We start from the raw sequence: 25,156 nt of genomic DNA, 5'->3' as shown, positions 1-25,156 counted from the left end.
TGATAAAACACCATGCACAAACCCAACTACTAGAGAAAGGATTTGTCTTTGGTTTATAGTTCCAGGGAGAGAGTACATTAGTGATAGGTAGTCATAGCAGCAAGCAGTCAAAAGTGGAAATCTGAGAGATCACTTCTTCAGTATACAGAAAAGCAAGAGACTCTGTGCTAGAAGTAAAGGGAGGTTGCAATGCATACTCCTGGTGACATGCTTCCTGTAGCAAGGATTTATGCCCTCAAAGTTCCATGATCTCCTCTGGCAGTGCCACCAACTGGAGACCAAGTGTTTGGGTACATGCACCTATGGAGAACATTTCTCCTTTAAGTTATTACATCCCCTCTAATTTTTTAAGTACACTGCCTAATTTGTTACATAAGGAGCATTGTGATTGCTCATTGTTTTTGGTTGGACATCAGCCCAAGTATGCTATTTAAGAAATGATGCCAGGAAATACATTATCTGATAGGAAAGGCTGAAACAGGAAAAAAGCCAATGTAGTACTTATTAGTGTGCACCAATTGGTCTTGATAACTGAAGTCCAGTCTTACTGGGTACCTCCACATGTTGGCGTCATCTTACCTAGGAACTGAGGTCTCCATTTGTCCTTTTGGGGTTATATTCAAGAGTGTCATCTCCCATGATCCATTAGCCAAAAGAGAATTCTTGGCCAGAGCAGTAGAACATAAAGAAACTGTGGTCATGCACTAAAATGATGTGTATTACAAGATGTGAGAAGACCTTCAAATCTCCAACCCTCTTTCTTATGTCATCATAACTGCCACTCAGGTTTTCAAATTTTTGAGAAACCCGTTGGGGAGGGGCATTGGACTTTGCCATCAAACAGAAGAACTGGTAAGCAAAGTTCAAAATCCCAATAAAATTCATAATTGAGAACAGCAGGAGTTTGGGCTAGCTCCTGACCAGATTCCTATCCTGGAGCATGTGACCAGGACACCCCACTAAAAAGGCCATGATTACCAGTCTCCTATCATAGAAACTAGAGTTGTTCTTGCTAATGAAGTACCTAGGGGCTCTGGTTTAGCTAAGGAGCATGCTATCCTAGGCATTCCTTCCAGCAAAATATTTAATCTCTGGTTCACCCTGAGTAAGTCGTATGCATCATCATGTGCCAAGAGTGAAGCAGTTTGGACAAGCAAGGATTGTCTCTTTCATCAAGGATCAGCATGGGGGGTCTTCATACAGAGCTGTACCCAAGACTCCCATAGAGGGCCTCTCATCCAGCCCTCTGCACTCCTGGCCCTCACTCATAGCTGAGTCGGATTCTCCTACCCCAGGCTCTTCGTAGGCCTGTAGGCCCTGACCCCAACTACTCCAAGTCCCCAGCAGCATCTGGGTACATAACAGGATGGGAGCCCTCATTCTCAACTCCTCGAGGTTCCCAGCAGTATCTGGGTACCCAGGAGTTTTAGAACCACAGCCTCTATCCCAGCCCCCGACATTTCTCACCCAGAAAAATATGGACTGGGACCCCTATCTTAGACTGTATGTTGCTTCCCCATGCATGTTGACATCCACAAGCCTGGCAGCCCAGCTGGTAGAAATAAAAGTAGCCCAACACTCCTGCCTTTCACCTTCCTGAAAGATGTTCTGACAACCCCACCTCCGAGGCAGAAACTCAGAACCACAGTGGTTGGACATTCTTCCTCTTCTTATGTTCTAGTTTTAATATTTTCAAGGTTAGAAGTTGCGTGGCTCTTTTTTCATTGTACATGGTAGTCAGCTTTGGATTATGTCATTTATAATGTAAGCTTGAATTTAGAGGAGAAGATTAACTATTCATCATCTTGCTATTACAGAACTTTGACCATAGTCAATGCTCAATTAATATTGGTTGGATTACATTGTGTTTCAAATTGAGAATGATTACGCACAAAATGCCTGTATCTTCTTCACAGTGCAACTTTTATATACTTCGGTCTCTTGGAAAATATTTGATAAATCATCTCTGTCTTCTTTAATGTGTTTTAGTTTTATACCACCTTTAAATGCTTTGAAGTTCCAAAATACAAATATATCTTCATGTAATTTAAATGGCAATCAGCAAGCTCTTTCTTCCTTATGAATATACAGAAAGCCAATGGCCACAGCAGGTAACTGATGAGGCTAATCTTTCAATGTCCTCATAATTCTCTGCCTGATTGCTTCTGGTGTGGGAGGATACATGATCACAGAAATGTCAGGTGATTTGATCAGGATCAGAATAGATTATTGACTGTCCTCAAGTGAACTGCATGCTTGCAGATGATGATATCTCAAGGGAACCCTAAGAAGAAATCAATATGGAAACTGCAGAATCTTGTAAATGAGGGCTAAAGGAAGGATTCATGAAATGCAAAACCCAGGATCGCGTAATGCAGTGATGTTATTATACTTCATAGTCTGTTACTCTGACCAAAAGCATGTAGCAAGGCCGGCAGGTTTCAGTCTGCAACTCTACATTTTGAATAATTTGCTTTCGTGCTTCACTAAAGTTTTTCTAAGCAGTAGGAATATTTTTGAATAATGTTAACAAAAATATTCCATTAGATGTTGTTTCCAAGGTGCAGAAAATAAGCAGATGGCAAAACCTTTATAATCATTAGGGCTACTAATATTACTGCCAACGGTTGGCGATAAACGAAAATGTATATGCATTATAGTTTTATCTTTGTATTATACTTCAGATGAACTCTACTGAGCTATAGTTCAGATCAATTAACATTTACATGATGAGATAATTCTACTCTGTATGTTCCGCAGATATGCCCTCCTTAGTCTTGGCTTCTTTTCCCATGTGTGATCTTCTTCATTATTCTCATTTTAGTACCCTAAAGAAGCCCTCTACTCTTCCTTTTGCCTTTTCTTTAACTGGTTTGTAATACCTAAGAACAGAGTTAGTAGACTAATGAGATGCTCAGTTTTTATTGGTAACCTGTGATGTCATAATAATAGAGCTCTCCAACATGGTGTGTGTTTATAACATTTCTCTTCTGAAGTTCATTTGTGGTTCCAGTGTCTGAGGATATTGATTGCACATGCTATCCTGGTTTGAAGGCATTCGTTTAGGAATGGCTGCTAGAACCTAAGACTCCAGAGATAACAAGAGGTTCTCTGTGTCAGAGATTATGCAATCTTCCAAATGCTTCTATCAGTAGGGACCACTTTTCTAGCAAGGTCAAAAAAACCCCCTCATACTTTCTATGCACAGCCAACTCCATGGATTCAATGTTTTTGTAAGTGGAAGCTACTCCTGTCTATTGTCACATCTAGTTTCTTACTTTATCCATTTTCTATATCTAAAGCAAACTCCAGCACACTATCCCTCCAAATGTGTTAAATTCTTGCAATGACTTTGTGGTCCAAGAGTTTAAAATCACCCTTAACTTACTCACTGAACTCTCTTCCATACTTTAAGCTTCTCTTCTCTATAAAGAAGTCTCCTAAATAGACTTCTTGAAGAAAGCACTGCCCTGTTCATGTTGTATCACTGTTCCACTCATTGCACTGGATTCTGATATCCATCCACGTTTAGAGACCCTTTCTCTACTTACATCAGAGACAACACAGTTCCTGGAGTCTAATTGTTCAACCCATTGAACTTGTTTTCAAATGAAGCTTACCTCCGTACTTAGGTTTTTCTTTATCTCCTTTTATCTCTCTTGACAATAGAGCATGAATATCATGCACCTGATCTTCACCTCTTGCAGAGGAAAAGAAAGGATAAACAAGTCACCAAAAGCTCTCCCTGCTACTATGAAAAGCTCTCCCTGCTACTATGAAAACCTCTCCAAGTATGCAGTTGTTGCAGGTGAAAGGTTGGGTTTTGCTGGTTTGTTGACTTGTTTGTTTGTTTACATATTTGGTTTACTCTATCTATGGTATAGTCTATCGTCTAGAACACAACTTTTTGAGTGTCTTTTAAAATCTCATTAAGTTAAGAAATGCATTTGTAGGAAAGAAAATTTTTCTCTACTCTATAAATTTCAAAAAATTTAAGAGTGCTAATTTACTTAACAATACGAAAACCACAGAAAATGCATCTATTTTATTAATAATTTTGACAGTAAAGAAGTGAAATTTAAGAGTGATTAGACTCAGCATAGTATGACCCTTTTAGCAAAGTAAAGAGAACTGGAACTTCAAATATTATCAGTTACAGACTGTGCTAATGTGGCAATACAATATGTGACAATTCAGTCCTTGAAGGACAGATTCTCTCAGTAACATCAACTTACACACACTCCTCCTGATGATGATTCCTGTTTCCATCAAAATAATGAGACTTTTTTTCTCTGTTATGGAAGATCAGGAAAGTCTCTTTCTCCAAAGAAAATTTATACCACGAGCATGGGATATCTTTCCATCTTCTGAGATCTTCTTCAATTTCTTCCTTCAGAGACTTGAAGTTCTTGTCATATAAATCTTCACTTCCTTGGTTAGAGTCACACCAAGGTATTTTATATTATTTGTGACTATTGTGAAGGGTTTTGTTTCCCTAATTTCATTCTCAGCCTGGTTATCCTTTGAGTAGAGGAAGGCTACTGATTTGCTTGAGTTAATTCTATATCTATCCAACTTTGCTAAAGTTGTTTTTATCAGCTGTAAGAGTTCTGTGGGGGAACTTTTGTGGTCACTTAATATCATATCATCTGTAAATAGTGATATTTTGATTTCTTCCTTTCCAATTTGTATCTCTTTGACCTCTTTTTGTTGTCTAATTGCTCAGGTTAGGACTTCAAGTACTATAATGAATAGGTAGGGAGAGAGTGGCCAGCCTTCTGTAGTCCCTGATTTTAGTGGTATTGCTTCAAGTCTCTCTCTATTTAGTTTGATGTTAGATATTGGTTTGCTCTATATTGCTTTTACTAGGTTTAGTTATGGGCCTTGAATTCCTGATCTTTCCAAGACATATCATGAAGGGGTGTTGCACATTGTCAAATGCTTTCTCAACATCTAATGTGTTTTTTTTCCTTGAGTTTGTTTATATAGTGGATTACTTTGATGGATTTCTACATATTGAACCATTCTTGCATCCCTGGGATGAAGCTTACTTGATCAAGGTGAATGTGTTCTTGGATTCAGTTTGCAAGAATTTGGATGAGTATCTTTTGCATCAATATTCATGAGGGAAATTCATCTGACTTTCTCTTTCTTTGTAGGGTCTTTGTATGGTTTATGTATAAGCATAGTTGTGACTTCAAAGAACTAATTAGATAGTGTTACTTCTGGTTCTATTTTGTGGAATAGTTTCAAGAGTATTGGTATTAAGTCTTCTTTGAAGGTCTAATAGAATTCTCTACTAAAACCATCTGGTCCTGGGCTTTGTTTTTGGTTGAGAGACTTTTCTTTTTTTTTTTTCTTTTTTTCTTTTTTTTTCCCGGAGTTGAGGACTGAACCCCGGCTAGGCAAGTGCTCTACCACTGAACTAAATCCCCAACCCTGAGACTTTTAATAACTGCTTCTATTACTTTAGAAGTCATGTGACTGTTTAGATGGTTTATCTGATCCTGATTTAACTTTGGTACCTGGTATCTGTCTAGAAAATTGCCCATTTCATCCAGATTTTCCAGTTTTGTTGAGTATAGACTTTTGTAGTAGGATTTGATAACTTCTTGAATTTCCTCAGTGTCTGTTGTTATATCTCCCTTTTCATTCCTGATTTTGTTGATTTGGATACTGTCTCACTGCCCTCTGGTTAGGCTGGTTAAGGGTTTATCTATGTTGTTGATTTTCTCAAAGAACCAGCTCCTGGTTTTGTCTATTCTTTGTATAGTTCTTTTTGTTTCTAAAAAATGGTCATCTTGCCGAAAGCAATCTACAGATTCAATGTAATCCCAATTAAAATACCAACTCAATTCTTAATAGAGTTAGGAAGAGCAATTTGCAGATTCATTTAGGAAAGCAAAAAACCCAGGATAGTAAAAAGTATTCTCAACAATAAAAGAACTTCTGGGAGAATCACCATCCCTGATCTCAAGCTGTATTACAGTGCAATCCTGATAAAAATTGGTATTGGTACAGAGACAGGCAAGTAGATCAATGGAATAGAACTGAAGACCCAGAAATGAACTCACACACTTATGGCCACTTGATCTTTGACAAAGGGTCCAATGGAAAAACTATCCAATGGGAAAAAAGACAGCATTTTCAACAAACAGTGCTGGAATTGGAATCGTGAATTGGAAGTCAACATGTAGAAGTATGCAAATCAATCCTTTCTTATCTCCTTGTACAAAGCTCAAGTCCCAGTGAATCAAAGACCTCCACATAAAACCAGATACACTGAAACTAATAAAAGAAGAAGTGGGGAAGAGCCTGGAACACATAGGCACAGGTGAAAATTTCCTGAACAGAACACCAATGACTTATGATTTAAGATCAACAATCTCAAATGGGACCTCATAAAATTGCGAAGCTTCTGTAAGGCAAAGGACACTGTCATTAAGACAAAACAATAACAAACAGATTAGAAAAAGGTGTTTACCAATCCTACATCCAATAGAGGGCTAATATTGAATATATACAAAGAACTCAAGAAGTTAGACGTTAGAGAATTAAATAATCCAATTAAAAAATGGGGTGCAGAGCTAAACAAATAATTCTTAACTGAGGAGTACCGAGTAACTGAGAAGCACTTAAAGAAATGTTCAACATCCTTAGTCATAAGGGAGATGCAAAATGGCGAGATACCACCTCATACCAGTCAGAATGGCTAAGATCAAAAACTCAGGTGACAGCAGATACTGGTGAGGATGTAGAGAAAGAGGAACATTCTTCCATTGCTGGTGGGATTGAAAGCTAGTACAAGCACTCTGGAAATCAGTCTGGCAGATCCTCAGAAAATTGAACATAGTTTTACCTGAGGACTCAGCTATACCACTCCTGGGCATACACCCAAAAGATGCTCCAATATATAACAAGGACACATGCTCCAGTATGTTCATAGCAGCCTTATTTATAATAGTTAGAAGCTGGAAAGAACCCAGATGTCCTTCAACAGACGAATGGATACAGAAAATGTACATTTACACAATGGAGTACTACTCAACTATTAAAAACAATGACTACATGAAATGCATGGGCAAATGGATGGAACTAGAAAATATCATCTTGAGTGATGTAACACAGTCACAAAAGAATACACATGATATGAACTCATTGATAGGTGCATATTAACCCAAAGGCTTGGAATATCTAACAAAAATTCACAGTTCATATGAAGCCCAAAAAGAAGAAAGACTAAAATGTAGATGTTTCACTCCTTCATAGAAGGAGAACAAAATACTCATGGGATGAAATACAGGGACAAAGAGTAGAGGAGGGACTGAAGGAAAAGTCATTCAGAGACTACTCAACCTGGGAATCCATCCCATATGCTGCCATCAAACCCAGATACTATTGCTGATGCCAAGAAGTGCTTGATGGCAGGAGCCAGATATGGGTGTCTCTTGAGTCTCTGCCAGAGCCTTACTGATACAGATGAGGATGTTTGCAGCTAACCATTGGACTGAACAAGGGGACTGTGATGGAGGAGTTAGAAAAAAGACTGAAGGAGCTGAAGGGGTTTGCAACACCATAGGAAGAACAACAATATTAACCAACCAAATCCACCAGAGTTCACAGGGACTAAATTACCAACCAATGAGTACACATGCAGGGACCCATGACTCCAGTCACATATGTGGCAGAGGATGGCATTGTCCAGCATCAATGGGAGGAAAAGCTCTTGGTCCTGTGAAGGCTTGTTTCCCCAATATAGGGCAATGTCAGGTCACTTAGGTTGGAGTGGGTGGGTGGGAATGGGAGCATTCTCATAGAAGCAGGGGGAAGGGGAGGAATTATGGAAGACCTGAGGAAAGGGGATAACATTTGTAATGTAAATACATAAAATATCCAAGAAAAGTAAACCTATAAAAAAAGAAAATTTATACCTAATGTTTACATGAATAAATGAAGGCAAAAGAAGTCTTCCTGCATCTGCTGGTTTTCAAGTGTCTTCAGGCAAAATAACCCTTAGTCCTAAGTGCCCTTCACTTCAGTATATATCTGGTTTAGGGGCAATTGTAGAAGCTATTCAAATATACTGAATAGAAAGTACTTGGGTGTCTGGGACTTAGAATAATGGAACCAAAGTATGATTTTTACAACCTCAATCTTTACAGTTGAATGCATTCAGGGACAAGTAGGAAAATATAATTCAATAAATGTCCAATAAAATATCAAGTAACATCCCAGTTAATGTTATCTTTGGAAATTATTAAGTGCATGCTTATAAATTTCCCTATCATGTTTGACGATGAAAAATATTCTACTGAGGAAAATGCTCTGGTCAAGCAAGGCACATCACTGGGGAGTGTCCTTTTGAATGGTTGAAATGTTCTACCTAGTTAGGCAGGTCACACAGAGTCCTGACCAGCAATGCAAGGAGCCTGTGTTTTATTTTGTCGAAGATGGAAGGCACTGGATGCTTTCCAGCAGGAGAGACTCATATCTGATCTAGACTTAATTTTAATAGTTCCTTCTTGGCTGCTAGCTGGAAAAGGGACAACAGAAGGCAAAGAATGGCAGGTATATAAGAATCTAGTCTAGACAGAGAAGGTGACTTTTCCAACACAGTTGGCGCCACTGAGGAACTGAAAACAAATTCCTGTGGATCCACGGCCCTGTGTGGTAGAACGACTTGTAGTGCACCTAACACCGAGACCCTGGAATGGATCTGAAATCAGGCTGCACTTGTCAATTTTTCTCTCACACTCCACACTTTTGCCTCCATAAGTCACATCCTCGCTCATCTCTCCCACGTGACGTCTCCCTGGCATGCACACCTTCCAGGATTTACCTTCTTTCTACAGCAGCAGCAATCTGCACAACTCAGGAGTGGAGAATGATCCTCTGGAAACGACAACCACAAAAGCCAACATAAGTACCCTTCTCTTCCTTTTTTTATGTCACAAAAACTAGGAGTATTTTCCACATTAAGATCAGATCTCTCAACCCAGCTGCATAGACATAATGGCATTGCACAAATTATTTATGTTCACCCTACTTATCTTCTGGAGGCAGAAAACAAATGTTAAAAACAGACAGATCCTATTTTCCAGGCCAGGAGCATATGCAGTTTTTTTTTCCTTCTTAGGACCAGCTTAGCATTTAATTCTAGAGCAGCTGAGCCTCGGTGTGTTTAGCGATCTCCGTACACCAGAACGAAGGAGTTGACTGGAAGGGTTATTTCCTAGACAGATGATGAAGCAATCTCTTAGCCTATGAGAAATAGAGCAACCAGGTGAAAAGAAACCTTCGAGTCAAAAACCATCACAGACTTACAAATGGCCCCTTGTAAGAAGTAAAGTACCTTCCCCCAAAATGTAGATCTCCTGCTTGTGACCCAGAATGAATGCCTTTGAGATGATTCACCTGGATACCCAAAGAGAGTTGTGTCTCTCATATGAGCTAATTCATATTTTCAAGCTCATTTTCAAATTCACACACTAGCAAGTTATAAAAATATCTTCTAAACTAGACAGAAATGTGTTCACTTCAGCAAATCGGTGATTGCAAACCACCTGCACTCTACTGTATTGAATAGGAAGAGAGAGTGGGAAGTCTTTTCTAGTCCCTGATTTTAGTGGTATTGCTTCATGTTTCTCTCCATTTAGTTTGATATTGGCTACTGGTTTGCTGTATATTGCTTTTACTATATTTAGGTATGGGTCGTGAATTCCTGATCATTCCAATACTTTTAACAATTCAATACTTTTTGAATTTTGTCAGATGCTCAGCATCTAATGAGATGATCACGGTTTCGTTTTTTTTGTTTGTTTGTTTGTTTGTTTTGTTTTGTTTTTTATTTTTTTGTAAATACTGGATTACGTTAATAGACTTCTGTGTATTGAACCGTTCCTGCATCTCTTGGATGAATCCTATTTGATCATGATGAATCATCATTTTTCTGTGTTCTTGAATTTAGTTTGCAAGAATTTTATTGAGTATTTTTGCATCGACATTCATGAGGGAAATTGGTCTGAAGTTCTGTTTGTAGGGTTTTTGTATGTTTGTAAGGATTACTTATAAGTATAATTGTGGCTTCATAGAATGAGTTATGTAGTGTTACTTTTGTTTCTATTTTGTGAAATAGTTTGAAGAGTATTAGTATTAAGTCTTCCTTGAAGATCTAATAGAATTCTGCACTAAACCCATCTGGTTCTGGGCTTTTTTTGGTTGGGAGACTTTCAATGACTGGTTCTATTTCTTTAGGGGTTAAAGGACTGTTTAGATAATTTATCTGATCCTGATTTAACTTTGGAACCTGGTATCTGTCTAGAAAATTGCCCATTTCATCCAGATTTTCCAGTTTTGTTGAGTACAGGCTTTTGCAGCAGGATCTGATGTTTTTTTTGAATTTCATTGTTTTCTGTAGTCTCCCTTTTCATTTCTGATTTTGTTAATTTGGTTATTGTCTTTGTGCCCTCTGGTTAGTCTGGCTAAGGGTTTATCTATCTTAATGATTTTCTCAAAGAACCAGCTCTTGATTTTGTTAATTTTTTGTACAGTTCTTTTTTTTTCCTACTTAGTTGATTTCAGCCCTGAGTTTATTTCCTGCCATCTACTCCTCTTGGGTGTCTCTGCTTCTTTTTTTGTTCTAGAGCTTTAAGGTGTGCTGTCAAGCTGTTAGTGGATGTTGTCTCCAATTTCTTTTTGGAGGCACTCAGAACTATGTGTTTTCCTCTTAGAACTGCTTTCATTGTGGCCCATATGTTTGGGTATATTTTGCCTTCATTTTCATTAAATTCTAAAATGTCTTTAATTTCTTTATTTCTTCCCCTACCAAGTTATCATTGAGTAGAAAGTTGTTCAGTTTCCGTATGTATGTGGGATTTCTGTTGTTTTTGTTCTTATTGAAGACTAGCCTTAGTCCATGGTGATCTGATAGGGTACGTGGGATTATTTCGATCTTCTTGTATTGTTGAGGCTTGTTTTGTGACCTACTTTATGATCAGTTTTGGAGAAGGTAGCATGAGGTGCTGAGAAGAAAGGATATTCTTTTGTTTTAGAATGGCATGTTCTATAGATCGATGTTAAATCCATTTGGTTCATAACTTTTATTAGTTTCACTGTGTCTCTTTAGTTTCTGTTTTCATGATCTGTCCATTGGTAAGAGTAGGGTGTTGAAGTCTCCCACTCTTATTGTTTGAGGTGCAATGTGTGCTTTGAGCTTCAGTAAAGTTTCTTTTATGAATGTAGGTGCCCTTGCATTTGGAGCATAGATATTCAGAATTAAAAGTTCATGTTGGTGGATTTTTCCTTTGATGAGTATAAAGTGTCCTTCCTTGTCTTTTTTAATAACTTTGGTTAAAAGTCAATTTTATGTGCTATTAGAATGGCTACTCCAGCTTGTTTCTTTGGACCATTTGCTTGGACATTTTTTTCTCAGCCTTTCACTCTGAGGTAGTGTCTGTCTTTGTCACTAAAGTGTGTTTCCTGTTTGTAGTAAATGCAGGGTTCTGTTTACCTATGCAGTCTGTTAGTCTGTGTCTTTTTATTGGGGAATCAAGTCCATTGATATTAAGAAATAATAAGGACCAATGATTATTGCTTCCTGTTATTTTTGTTGTTAGAGGTGGAATTATGTCTGTGTGGCTCTCTTCTTTTGGACTTGTTGAAAGATTACTTTCTTGCTTTTTCTATGGTTTAGTTTTCTTCCTTGTGTTGGAATTTTCCATATACTATCCTTTATAGAGCTGGATTAGTGAAAAGATAATGGGCAAATTTGGTTTTGTTATGGAATATCATGGTTTCTCTATCTATGGTAATTGAAGAGTTTTGCTGGATATAGTAGCCTGGGCTGGCATTTGTGTTCTCTTAGTGTCTGTATGATATCTGCCCAGGATCTTCTGGCTTTTAAAGTCTCTGTCATGAAATCTGATACTGATAGGTCTTCCTTTATATTTTACTTGGTCTTTTTCTCATACTGCTTCTAATATTCTTTCTTCATTTTGTGCATGTGGTATTTGATTATTTTGTGATAGTAGGAATTTCTTTTCTAGTCCAATCTATTTGGAGTTCTGTAGGCTTCTCATATGTTTATGGGCATCTCTTTCTTTAGGTTAGGGAAGTTTTCTTCTATAATTTTTTTGAAGATACTTACTGACCCTTTAATTTGGGAGTCTTTACTCTCTTCTATACCTATTATCCTTAAGTTTGGTCTTCTCATTTTGTCCTGGATTTCCTTGGTGTTTTGTTTTAGGAGCTTTTTGCATTTTGCATTTTCTTTGACTATTGTGTCAATGTTTTCTATGGTATCTTCTGTACCTGTGATTCTCTCTTCTATCTCTTGTATTCTGTTTGTAATGTTTACATCTATGACTCCTGATCTTTTTCCTAGGTTTTCTATCTACAGGATTGTCTCCCTTCATAATTTCTTTATTGTTTTTATTTCCATTTTTAGATCCTTAATGGTTTTTTAAATTCCTTCACTGGATTGATTGTGTTTCATGTATTTCTTTAAGGGACTTGTGTTTTTCCTCTTTAAAGGCTTCTACCTGTTTACCTGTGTTCTCCAATATATCTTTAAGGGAGTTATTTATGTTCTTCTTAAAGTCCTCTATCATCATCATGAGATAAGATTTTTAAATCAAAATCTTGCTTTTCGCTTGTGTTGTGGTATTCAGGGCTTGCTGTGGTCAGAGAACTGGGTTCTGATGATGCCAGTTAGCCCTGGTTTCTGTTGCTTAGGCTCTTGTGCTTGCCTCTCACCATCTGGTTATCTCTGGTGTTAACTGGTCCTGTTGTCTCTGACTGGACCTTGTCCCTCCTGTGAGCCTGTGATCTGGGGTATGCCAGCACTTCCGACAGACCAGTTCTCTCCAGGTAGGATTTGATTGCAGAGAGCTGTGGATTTGCTCCAAGGTGCAGCTGGAAACAGAAGAATCCTGTCCCTGGGTGCTCTGCAGTTCTTATTGCCTGTGAGTAACTGGTGGGTTCCTCTTTGGCCAGGCATTGGGGCAATAGTGGTAGTCTCACCTGTAAACTTAGGAGGGACAGTACTCCTGGGAGACCAGCTATCTCCAGGTGGGATTTGGGTACAGAGAGCTGTGTCACAGGCTTAGCTCTAGGTCACAGATTGAAATGGAAAGGTATACTGTCTTTTAAATCTCCTATTGTAAACTTTGTATTTAAAAAAGGGTTCCAAAAGCAGATGCTGAGAAGATCCAAGTCTTGGGAATTATCTTTCTTTGGTTACCACTGACAAACAGAAAGGAAATAGGGGAGAGTAAAGACTATTCTTTTTTTTAGATTTGTTGGCAGAAGAGTCTGATCTTCAGTTCTTTACAGCAAGAATCTTCATGAAATTTTCTGCATCAATGAACCCATTAATAACAATACCTCAAGTATGATCCTAAACATGACCCAAGCCAACTTCCTTAATTGTTGCTGTTGCCCAGGTTTATGAAGTTGGAATATCTCTGTCAGGCTGACTAGTCTTATCTACAGAGTGACCACTTGCCACATTGGGGATGGTTGTGCTATGATTTTCTTCATAAGCATGCCGTATACTAGTGGGTGTTTGCCAGGTATTTGATATTTATATTTCTTTGTTCCCTTTTAGGGCCAGAAGAGAAGTAGAGAGCATGCCTCTAAAGCAGCTGCATAGACACTCATTTGTATATATTACACATGACATTACCACCCACCTCAAATATGACATAAATCTCAGCAATAGCCTTGTGTTTATTTCTTGCGTCTCTGGATGGTTCTACTCTTTTTTTCAGCCCTGAAAGAAGCAGAAGTCATGGACCCCTTTCCCATTTTTTCAGCTTCTATTAAAAGAAATTAAAGTATTTCTTGTTGAAACGAGGTATCATGTTCTTTAGGCTCCAACTGAGATAAATTAGTTGAATTGGTCATTAATTTTGATATTGTGACATGAAATAAAAACAGTTAGGGAAAGTGTGCATTTACCTGATTAATTATTAAATAAGAATGAGGCATTTACATTTCTTACTCCAGCAATTCTTTCAGGTATTTTATTTAGATTCACATTTTGAATAAACATATAATGGTATCTTATAATTTCAAGACATTGTGAATATTAATAGGGTTCAAGGAACAATTCTGAAAGAGGAAAATGTGCAGGGATGATGTCACATAAATAATCAGGAAGAATAAGCAGAAAAAAGGGGGTTAAGCTAGAGCAGATGACTGTGTCTGAATAAGAAGAATGCAGTGAAGGCAATACCAGTAGCAACCCATCCTATTTTAATATATTACTATGGTTTTCAGCTTTACTTTTATCATCTTTATGTTTATACTGTTATAATGTAACAATACCAATTGTTTCATTATAATAATATAAGCATAAATTACTTCCTTTCTTTAAGTTTTTGTTTTTTCCAGGTATATAACATATCTATCTATCAATCAATAGATCAATCTATCTTCTGTCTATCTATTTATAGGTATAAATATGGATATGGATATAGATATATAGGTATATAGATATTCTAATTTTCTAATACCCTAATAATAGGTGAATTAGTGAGTAGAATTCATCATCTGTTGGCTTTTGAAGTGTGTATTAGCCCTTTCATAGGATTATTTTATGTATTCTTCCTGGAAACATTGTAAAAATAGGTATCAGTGTCCTCACAGGTAGAAAAAAATAAGGTTCAGGAAAGTGGGTATGCATATTAATAAAAATCAGTTGCTCATTGGAAGTTTAGTTTCAAGTAAGATTATCCTATGCACCCATTGTTTCATTTAGGATTTCTATTGTTGCAATAAAAGGCCATGACCAAAAGCAACTTGGGGAGAAAGGGGTCTATTTCTCTTACATGTCCAATTAACACTTTATCACTAAGGGAAGTCAGGGAAGAACCCAGAAGCAGGACTCAAAGCGGAGGCCGTGGAGGAGCATTGCTTACTGGCTTGTTCTTCGTGGCTTGCTAAGCATGTTTTCTTATAGAACCCAGAACCAACCTATCATGATGGCTGCCATTGCCAATCATGAGCTGGGCCTTCTCACATTAATCATCAATCAAGAAAGTACAGCACAGGTTTGCCCACAGGCCAGTCTCCTGGAGGCATTTTCTTAATCTAGGTTTCCTCTTTAAATATGATTGACATAAAACTAGCCAGCACAATTGACCCCTGGTTAACTTACTACACAGACACTTCACTTTCCAGTTAGAACCTGTCCTTTCTCATTTGTCCCCATTATAGAGTGTGAATATTAATATCACAATACAAAACCTATAAATTTAAAAGTCCCATGGTCTTTTAAAACCTCAATCTCTTTAAAACATTTTAAAAGTTTAGTCTATTTAAATCGTTTTCAACATTCAAAGCCTCTTTAAAATACCCAGAGTATTGGTATATCGAAAATCTCTCTAAAATTCCATAATCTCTTAACTGTGGGCTCCCATAAAATCAAAACTGAGATACATACTTTCTTATTCCAAGAGAGGGTAATCAAGTCATAGTAATCAAATAAAATCAAAACCAGAGCCTAACTTTGTCAAAACGCCTGATGTCTCAAACCGATTCCCAATCCTCTGGACTCCAAAGAGCTTTGGCAGTGGCACCTCTCTGAACCTTCCATTTGAAACATTGAGTCCATACCTGCTGCTGTTCTTGGTGTTATCTGTGGCACTACTGTCCATGATCCTGGCATCTCCAAAATTGCGGAGTTTCCATTGTAGCTGGGATATACCTTAATCTATGGGCGCAACTTCCCTTTGGGGACTCTAATATTATCACATGGTGCCAAGCCTCAACTTTTCTCCAGGACACCTTCAATCCTGAAGCTTTTACTTAACTGAGGTTTTCCAGTCACTAAAAGCCTCTCCTCATTTCTTGTGTTTCCAAACCTCAGCAACCTTCCATGTCCTCTTCATGCCTTCAAGACTAGTCATACCTGGGAAACTCTTAGACATTTTCAACTTTGGCTGCCAGCACAAAGTATAGCCTTGGCTCTCTTCATCACTGCTTCCACATGCAGACCTAGAGGAATTACTTCCACATTTGCAGTCCTCAATTGTTCCAGTCTTTTCTAAATCACAGCTGATTCTTCAGCCCCAGGTGACGAGCATCAACTGTCCCGGGAAAACAAAGTTTTCATTTTAGTTGTTCTTAATTCAAACATCAAACAGGTTTGATAAAGTCTTTGGAGGACACTCAAAGTTCCCATAGAAACTTCACAAGCAAAGCCTCCATTGTCTATGTTGATCTCAGTATTAGTGCCTAATTTCCCACAATAGCCAATTAAGCTCCAAAAACTCAATGGCTTTGCCATCCCAAAGTTCCGAAATCTTTTCCCAATCCTCCCAAAAACTACATTGTCATGTCTGTCACATCCCAGATACCGATTTCACTATTAATCAATATTTCTATTGCTGTGGTAAAAATTACATGTGGTAAAAACAACCTAAGAGAAAGGGTTTATTTCCCTGTACTTTCAGGTGACAGCGACTTCCATTACTGAGGGAAGTCAGGACATGAGCAGAGACCCCAGAGAAGCACGTTCCTCATGGATTGCTTAGCTTTCTTACTGAACCCAAGATGACCAGCCCAGGGGTGGCACTGTCCACTGTGAGCTGGGCAGTCTTACATCAATCATAAAGAAATTGTAGCATAGACTCACACATGGGCCAAATCTGGCTGAGACATGACGTCAATCAAGGTCCCTTCTTTCAAAATGACTCTAGCTTGTGTCAAGTTGATGTAACAGCTAGGCAGCACACCTATCTTTCCATGTGACTGAAACCATTCCATTAGACTTGGTGACATACACCTGCAAAATGCCGGAATGAGTTCTCAATCTGATGGGGTGCATCACCCAGAAAAGGACATCACAAATGTGTATATCATGCACTTATTTTTAAGAATTTATAAAGAATTATACTCAGTATGATTTTTGGATTCATAAAGCAAAACGAACCTAATTCTGGCCATGCCTTAATTAAAATGAATTTCTCCTTTAGAATGATGGTAATGATCCTCTGCCAATTTGAGGAACTCTTAAAAAGCCACACACAGGGAACATTCTAGATCAGGTGAGTTTCCCCATCCACTTAAGACTGACCACACCAAGAGGCAAAAACACTTAATTGTTTTTCTCTTTTTCATTTGTCTTTTCTTCTTACGAGATTCTCTCAAAAAGTGGAGCGGCTTCAGCATTATGAAGAGAAATGGAACTGGAGACTCCAGGGTAGAGAGGTAGAGCCTGTTCCAAGTGGCTAGCCCCAGTACCTGGGACCATGGTAAGGTCCTAGGCTGACCTGCCACTAAAGGTCATGACTAAGCCCATGGCAGCACAGTGGCAGGGGCTACTATCAATTTCTGTGGCTCATATTACCATTAGAGAGTGTGGGGATGTCTCTGGTCAGGGTAGACTCTGGGGACCACATGAATTGTCCAGGGGCTGTGCAGAACTGGCCCTGCCCTTCATTGGAGAGCTGGCTTTAGCTCTTACCTGCAACAGCACTCAGGACCCTCACCCAGGAGCACAATGAAACTGGACTTAGTGACAACTAAGAATTGTGAAAGGAATAGTCCTGCTGATCCAAAGCTGCAGTATCTCCATGACAAATGGCAACAACAGGATAACTGGAAGGAGTTCCAATGAGGAGCCAATATTGATGGTGTCACAGTATGAGATGTTTTCTCTGACTATTTTTTTTCTTGTTTGTTCGTTCGTGTGTATGTGTGGTTTTTATTTGGGGGATGGGGGTGCATGATGTGAAACTCATAAAGAATCAGTAAAAAGTTTTTAAAAGGAGAGAGAGAGAAAGAAAGAGAGAGAGAGAGAGAGAGAGAGGGAGAGAGAGAGAGAGAGAGAGAGAGAGAGAGAGAGAGAGAGAAATGGAGATTCTCTCAAGATGGAAACACTGATGGAGAAACTGAGTCAGCTTTCTGCCCCTGGAAATAGGGACAGACATTTTTGGCCATTATGATGAGTGGTAGAAACTCTTGACACTTAGAACCTTACGTTCTAAATGTCTTGTAGTGTGGATCCCACTCTGCATGAACACAAATAACGGTGCGCAGTGTCATTAGGCACAGTGGTGGAGTCATGAATTGTATGGGCTTTCTTTCCTTCTTTCTTTCCACACCTTCTCTTCTCACTGCACTCCATACAACACTACCACTTCCACAAGTTCATTCTAGCTGCTTCCTTGTGGAAGAGAGCAAATGGGTTAACATCACCCAAAAGATAACCCAAGTCCTACTCCTCCTCATTGAGGTTGTCCTGGTTTCTTGGCTCATTGAGAATGATGTTTTCCACTCAACCTGTTGAATACTCTTTATTGGCCACTACTCAGAAATCCACTGCTCAAAAATTTCAGCCCTTGTGGTTGACTTTACTGCCAAATTAAAAAATAATGCAGTCGTTGAAGTCTGATACATATTGTTGGTCATCCACAAAGGTTCTTCCTTTTTACACGATATAGAAAACATTTGTTCTGTTATACTCATGCCTGTCCACAGCATGGGAGATGACAGGATTCCATTTTCTTCTCATGGGTAGACTGCTAGCCTCTATAAATTAAATTTTTAAATCATAACTTTACCCTGAGAAACCTGATGTTACTCCAGACCTTTCTCTGCAGACCTACATGAGCTGTAGAAGGTGACAGCTGAGCACCAAGTAGGTGAGATTCTCCTTGGTCAGGTGTGAATAATAAATGCCCAGAATATAAAATATAGATAAAGGAGCCTCAGAAACTCAGTGCTGGCTTGGTTACACTTGAGAGAAACAACTAAATAGAAGTATCAAGATGGTAGTTGGATATACGCAGTTTAGATTCCAGAGCTGGAGGGACATATTTGAAGAGAAAATTAGTTCTAAGTCTAGCAACTGGTAAAGATAAATTATAGAGAGAAATACATATAAGAAAACTGGCATCTTAGAATGGAGTAACTTTAACACAGAGAACTTCTGAATACGAAAAAATTAGGTTCTGAGTCTCATAAATATCAGGAATGGGAAGACTATCAGGTATGTTATTAAAATAAATAGCTGGACTGTTGATTTTACTAACCTCATGTTTTTGAAAACACAAAAGAACTGTGTGTGTGTGTGTGTGTGTGTGTGTGTGTGTGTGTGTGTTCAAATGATAAAATTACCATAACTTTTGGTTATTCCTTTTTTTATTGTTTAAATTATCTCTACTAAACATGTGACAATTTTATATTGAGAAAAACCACAATAAGTAGTTGAAATAGTGATGACTTTTACAGTGTATACAAGGCATTTAATTCAGTATCTTCACGTTCACCTTAGGATGTGAACTTACTGTGAAAAAGTATTTCTCTTTTATTAGTCAAAGAATTTTGCCTACAAATTAATTTTAAAAATACATGGAATATTATTTCCTCCTGTATACAGGAAGAAAGACCAAGACATGGCCATGGTACTTTGGACAGTAAATATAATAGAGCATTCTCATTAAATAAACAAAAGTTCACAGCTAAATGTCACCAGACACAAGTCTACTAGTTATCTTGAGAATAACTTTATAAGCTTGAGTTGTGTTTTTGTATAATTCTCAAGTCTCAAATGCAGAGGGATTGCACAAAAATGCAATTCTTGGCCACAACTCACATTCCAAAAGAAAGAATAACAACAACAAAATACCCAGGCAAAACCATCAAACCACATCCTGGTTTTTAAAAAAAAGACCTTTAATGTGCTACTATGGCATCATCTGGTCCCCATCATTACCAGCTGTGACTTGCACACCCGGGGAAAGGCCAGGAACTAAAATCAAAGGCCCGTGACAAGTCTTTGAAGTTGAATGTGTTTAGCCCATTTTTAATGAAGGTGGTGACTAGAGAATTAAAAGGAAGGAGAGGTAGGGACAGTTGAGGACCAAGTTGCTAAGTTAGATCACTTCAAGTCTTACAAGTTGCATACTTTTAGGTGGATCACAATTATATCTGTTTTTTATTCAGTTCCTGTCAATCAAAGGTCACCTTTGAGCAAAGTCCATGGGGGGTGCGTGGGAAAAGGAATACAAAAGCAGAAATACTTTATATAAAGTAAGGAAGAAGTGACTAAACCCTCTGACAATGATATAAGACAATTTGGTCCTAATAACCAGATTCTCACAGCTGCAATGCATGGCTCCTAAGGCACATTCCACAGAGGAATTCCTCAGCATCGAAATCCTGACCCAACAAGTTCATCAAGACAAGCTTCTTAAAGCAGAACTTCATCACACTGTGAACGTCCCTGGGGGTGGGAGGGATGTAGTAAATGCATCGTTCCCCTACATTCTAAAATCCTTTCCAAGATCATCTCAAAAGCACTGTGTTCTAAAAATCTATGCTTAGGACATCCTTCCAGGAATGACTGTGGCCGTGCAGGACAAAGCAGCAAAAAGCTTCGTGAACACTAGGGCAGACTTAAACAGCAGAAAGTGAATGGCTTGATGAAAAATAGAGAGGAAGCCATGTCAGGCTGATAAACCTCACAATGGCTGAGAGGGTGCACTTAACATAAACAAGAATTCTCTGTGATTAGGAACAAAGCATCTATTCCACACTGGACTTGAATAAGTAAGCTGTCTCTAAGTACAGTGAAAACAATCAGGCAAATAAGTAACTTTAGAACTGAGTCATCACATTGAGTTGTAATTAATATTAGGCCAATGGAAAAAAATTGTAAAGCTCGAAGAACCCACTAATGTTATAGATAGCAAACCATAGACGGGAATCCCTAAATTGGTCATTTTAAGTTATGGTTTTAAATAACTCAAGAGATGCCACAAAATTTTAGTAACCTGAGTATTTTAAAGCTAGAATATGTCTAACTCTCTTAATTTGCTTCTATAAGTTTGTTCTTGTCCCCCATAAGGCTGCATGCTTGATAAAGTAAATTAACAGTACTTGGTGCCTTCGTTCCTTTCGGAATCTACAATTATAACCCATAGGGCAGAAGCTCTGCCAATTATAATTCAATTCCTACAAGACATCATCAAAATGCTGATTCATCCTGACTAAACAAGCTGCATATGAATTACTCACTTCAATGTCAATGTGTTCATTATATCTGACTCTTGCCAAAGAAGAGGGAGATAAGGGGTCGCCATGTTTCCAGGGCATTTCATTAATGCACAGTGTAGTAAAACTGAGTTGCTTTTTTGCCTTCCATGAATCATGTAGAAGAACCAGTGAAAATTAGAGAAAACTGAAGGTTTCATTATCTGAAGGTGAAAGTGGAGTTTTGAAAACTCTCCTTTCTTAAATGTTTTTGCTATGTCAAATCTACGTGTCATGAGTTCCCTAGGCCATACCTTTGCTACATTTCGATTTCTATAAAAAGGTCTGTAGCATTTCAGGGCCAAGCATGGGCCCCTCTCCACTGAGGGAAAACCTTTCCAGTCCACCCTCAGGAACCTGGGTTTTGACTCTTCTACAATCTTCATCAAATATCTGGCACTTAGCTTTATCTTGAGTAATATTATTAAAATACCTTTTTACAAGTTCTTGAGTTACCTTCCCTTTAGATTGTCGACTCCTTGAGGACTGATTCCTATTCTGTATTTCTGTGTTTCTCATAGGCCTTTGTCGTGTCTTGGTTTTATAGATCATTGGTGTTTCAGTGTTTTCTAGACCCACTCTTTGTTCTTTGTGGATACATGGAGTAGTAGGTCTCAGGACTCATTGACTGATGCTGTGTCCCAGCTGCAGGACAGTAGCTGCTCATCCAGAGGGAACGAAACCTCAACAACATACACAAAACTGTGGCCATCCTTGCTCTTCTGATTTTTCTCAAAAAGCTCATCCGTGATGTTCTTCCTTTGGGAGAGCTCCTTGTCAATCAGTTTGTTCAGGTCTTCTTCAGGGGATCAATGGTTGTTTCCCATCGAATCTGTTCCATTGTTTCTGCCAGGCTCTGCCCCTGCCCCTTGTAAAAAAACAGTTTCTCTTGCTGCTTCAGAGATGCCTGTTCCAGGTAACTCTTGTGCTGTGGGTTATTTAATTGTTCAGCAGCTCTGGTGCAATATGAGAACTTTGAAAAGTTTTGGATAGGCATGATTCACTGGCAGCTCTTTCCTTTGGTTTCATTCTCATAAATCAAGACCATAGCTGGAAGTTGGAACCTAACTCCACATTTCTTGGCAATGTATTTCATCTTTTCATGTAATTCAGGGTTAAACTGGAGGAAATCTCATACAGATAGGACAACTGTACAACCATTTCCATGTATCATCCCTGTTATTCTATTTGCTCTAGGAAGGCAGGAAGTACGTCCACTTTCATTAAGATCTTATTACATGTCCTTGAAAAAGTACAGAAAGTGTACATCTGAACAGCAGTGAGGGTGTGGTTTCCATCCTACCACATTGCACAGAGCAGCACCGAGATCGACTGTGAGGCGAGGTGGAGCCTGATGCTGTAGGAAGCAGCGATAGCCATAGCCTACAGCCTGATAATCTGAGAGGGAAAGATTCTAAAAGAGCTTCGAATATTTCTAAAAGAGCTGTCTTCATTCTCCAGAAATCTCCAGACAGCTCAGCTCTTGCTAGAAAAAAAAAAATCTAAAAAGAATTGATATTGATCTCATGCAGACCAAAAGCCCAGCAGTTTATTTACATATCAATTCAGTCCCTTTTGATTATTAGTTCATGAATTAGTATTCTAATACCTTAGCCCCTTAATTCTTTGAAAGAGATAGCAAATCCACTTTAAAAAAAAAATGGCAATTGAATTCAGAGATTGGTCTATCTTTATAAACACAAACAATAAATTTAGCTAGGTGGGATCCTGTCCTGAGATTACCATTCTGACCACACCTGGACCTTAATTAGCTCTGTCTCAGGTTGACTTTGAACTTGGAATCTGCCTGCCTTTGTATTTTTCTGATAAGCTGGCTCATAGTGCAATTGCCTCTGGTTTTTTTGTTTGTTTGTTTGTTTGTTTTGTTTTTTTAAGTTCTGTGAAGCCCTCTCATAAAATTTATATATTAAATCCTTATATTTCACATAGTTGAGAAATGATGTATTTTTGAACTCATGTTTTCAGAGTTCTTTTCCACGGTCTTAAGGACTGTCCTGAAGGTCTCAGCATTCTACCATTTTACACACCCTTGCCTCCTAGATTCAGGCTATCTCTGATTATCATGGACTCATTAACCTCTGTAGAGAGGATATTATCCCCAAAGGAGGAACATGCAATGAAGTATACAAAAAAAGCCTTACACCTAGCGACCAATGCTCCTTGAGGTCAATACCCTGATGGCTCTATTCCTGGGGAAGGAAACCATGACACACCATCCCTTTCAAATGGCAAAGCAACACTCAGCACCTTAGAGAATAAACTAACTTAAAACATTAGTGTAATGAGAACATGAATATTATATACTCTGGATCTTCATGTGAGTTGTAAGGGCATAAGTTCTTATCTTCTACAAAACGATGCTGGAATAGAGATGGTGCAGCTGGCTTTGACCCAAAGTCAAGGAAACAAATCAAGGACTATGGAAATGTCTTCTTCAAGATGCCCAATGAGAATGACCTCTAAGAGAGTCCTCTCCAGAAAGTTATTGAGGGTCAGTTGCAGGATTTAGCAAGAATCCCCCCTCTTGACAGACAAAATATGGAGGGAGGATCCTGGACCCACTTACTCTGTCAGATTGACTGAATTGGAGGCCTGTGAATGGTTATAATATCCCTGTTCCCTGCAAACATTTTCTTAATTACCATGATCCTGAAGGTTTGTGTGTCTAAATGTTTGAAAATGGAGCAACATCACTAAAAAAAGTTTTGATCTATTTCAGGACACTACAAAGCATATTATCACATTGTTATTTGGAATCAGAACAACCTAGATGTAAATTCTATTTCTGTCTCCTAATGTTGCTTATATCAGTCAAAGCATTAATTTTTCTGAGCCTTGCTTTTATCATCTATCAAATGGAATCATGACGCCTAACTCACTGCAGTGCATGGTCCCTATTGTTATGGAAATAACTTACACATGAGCACTGGCTTAATTTCTTACCGTAGTTGAAGTTTTCCACTGCCTTAAATTTGGCACAACTTTAATCTATATTCATTTTCAATAGACTAAAAGATGGTAGAGTGCCATCATTGATGCCCAGGACAATAATACCATCCATTTTTATGAGAATTCAAGACAAATAAATTGGTAAACTTTTTGGACTAAGACCCAGAAGATAAATTATTTTGCAAAAGTATATACTAAGTAACCTTTTTCTAATCCAACTTATGAAAATAAATTATGTAAATAATTTATTTCAATAAAAAGAAATAAGGCATTAATGAATTTAAAGATAAGAAAGTCTCAGAAAAATATAGACTACTACCAAATACTCCAAGGGAAGGAAAACAAATTTCTGGAAAGTCTTCAAAAAGGACCTCAAAACAGAGAGTTCTTCAAACCTCTGCCAGTCCAGTTCACTGACAACCTAATAGAACTGTGCAATGGTAAAAGCATGTTTTTTTTTCTCAATTTTGTCCCATCTCTGAACACTCTTGGACCACAGAGAGGGGAAATTAAATTTACTTGGGAAGGTAAGTGATGAGGCCTTGCTCCTCTCACTGTCCACTTTCTACCTCAAACAGTATGAAGCAGAGTAAGAGACCAAGCTGAGAGTCTCCCAACAACAGAAGACTGGGTGCTATCCCTGTCAGAGTTTGTGTTCATGTGTTGGCCAGTAGAAGAAGTCAAAGGACTAAATTTTCACACTTGACCAGAACTGCCTCAGAAAAAAACAAAGTAGGAGTCAGTGGGAAACAGAACTAAAATTCATGTGGCAGCCTTGGCTACTTCCCAGATGTCTCTCTGCTTTGTTTCCTTCTTGCCCCCTTGTCAGACATCCTCACTAAGTAATATGGTAGTCACAAGCTTTGATGGTCAACACCAAGGAACACAAAAGTGGGAAAGTATAGCAGTCTATTGGGTATCAGTAGACTGATAAAGTAGTTCATTTATATAAAAAAGGCTGTAAGTAAATGTATCACAGGAAAAATTATGGGAAATGGAATTAGGATAGGGACGCCAGAAGGGACAAAGACAAGGGATGTTTCATGGCATACTACCCAGTGTCTTCACAGTCACATGACTTCCCACCCCACTCAGCACACAGCCTGATCGCTGCTCTCCATGAGCAAACAGATATTTCTGATAA

At 38.4% G+C, this 25,156-nt stretch overlaps 1 long non-coding RNA gene and 1 pseudogene across 2 annotated transcripts in view; both read right to left on the bottom strand.

The window, feature by feature from the left end:
* The window catches only part of LOC147995463 (uncharacterized), a 127,018-nt gene that overhangs the window by 36,014 nt on the left and 65,848 nt on the right, over positions 1 to 25,156 (bottom strand). Inside the window, exon 2 of one of the 2 annotated variants that reach the window (XR_015683500.1) lies at positions 15,914 to 16,091. The exons of the other annotated variant lie outside the window; for it this stretch is intronic. This is a non-coding gene — a long non-coding RNA (uncharacterized LOC147995463). The remainder of the gene's footprint in view (positions 1 to 15,913; positions 16,092 to 25,156) is intronic. 2 annotated transcript variants of the gene reach the window in all.
* On the bottom strand, positions 21,638 to 22,150 carry Cep19-ps1 (centrosomal protein 19, pseudogene 1; annotated as a pseudogene).

This window comes from Rattus norvegicus, chromosome 3 (assembly GCF_021556685.1).
Source record: "Rattus norvegicus strain SHRSP/BbbUtx chromosome 3, alternate assembly SHRSP_T2T, whole genome shotgun sequence".
In the NCBI taxonomy this organism is placed as follows: domain Eukaryota; kingdom Metazoa; phylum Chordata; class Mammalia; order Rodentia; family Muridae; genus Rattus; species Rattus norvegicus.
The sequence above is the reverse complement of the archived record's forward strand: the minus strand, read 5'-3'. Positions and strand labels throughout refer to the sequence as shown.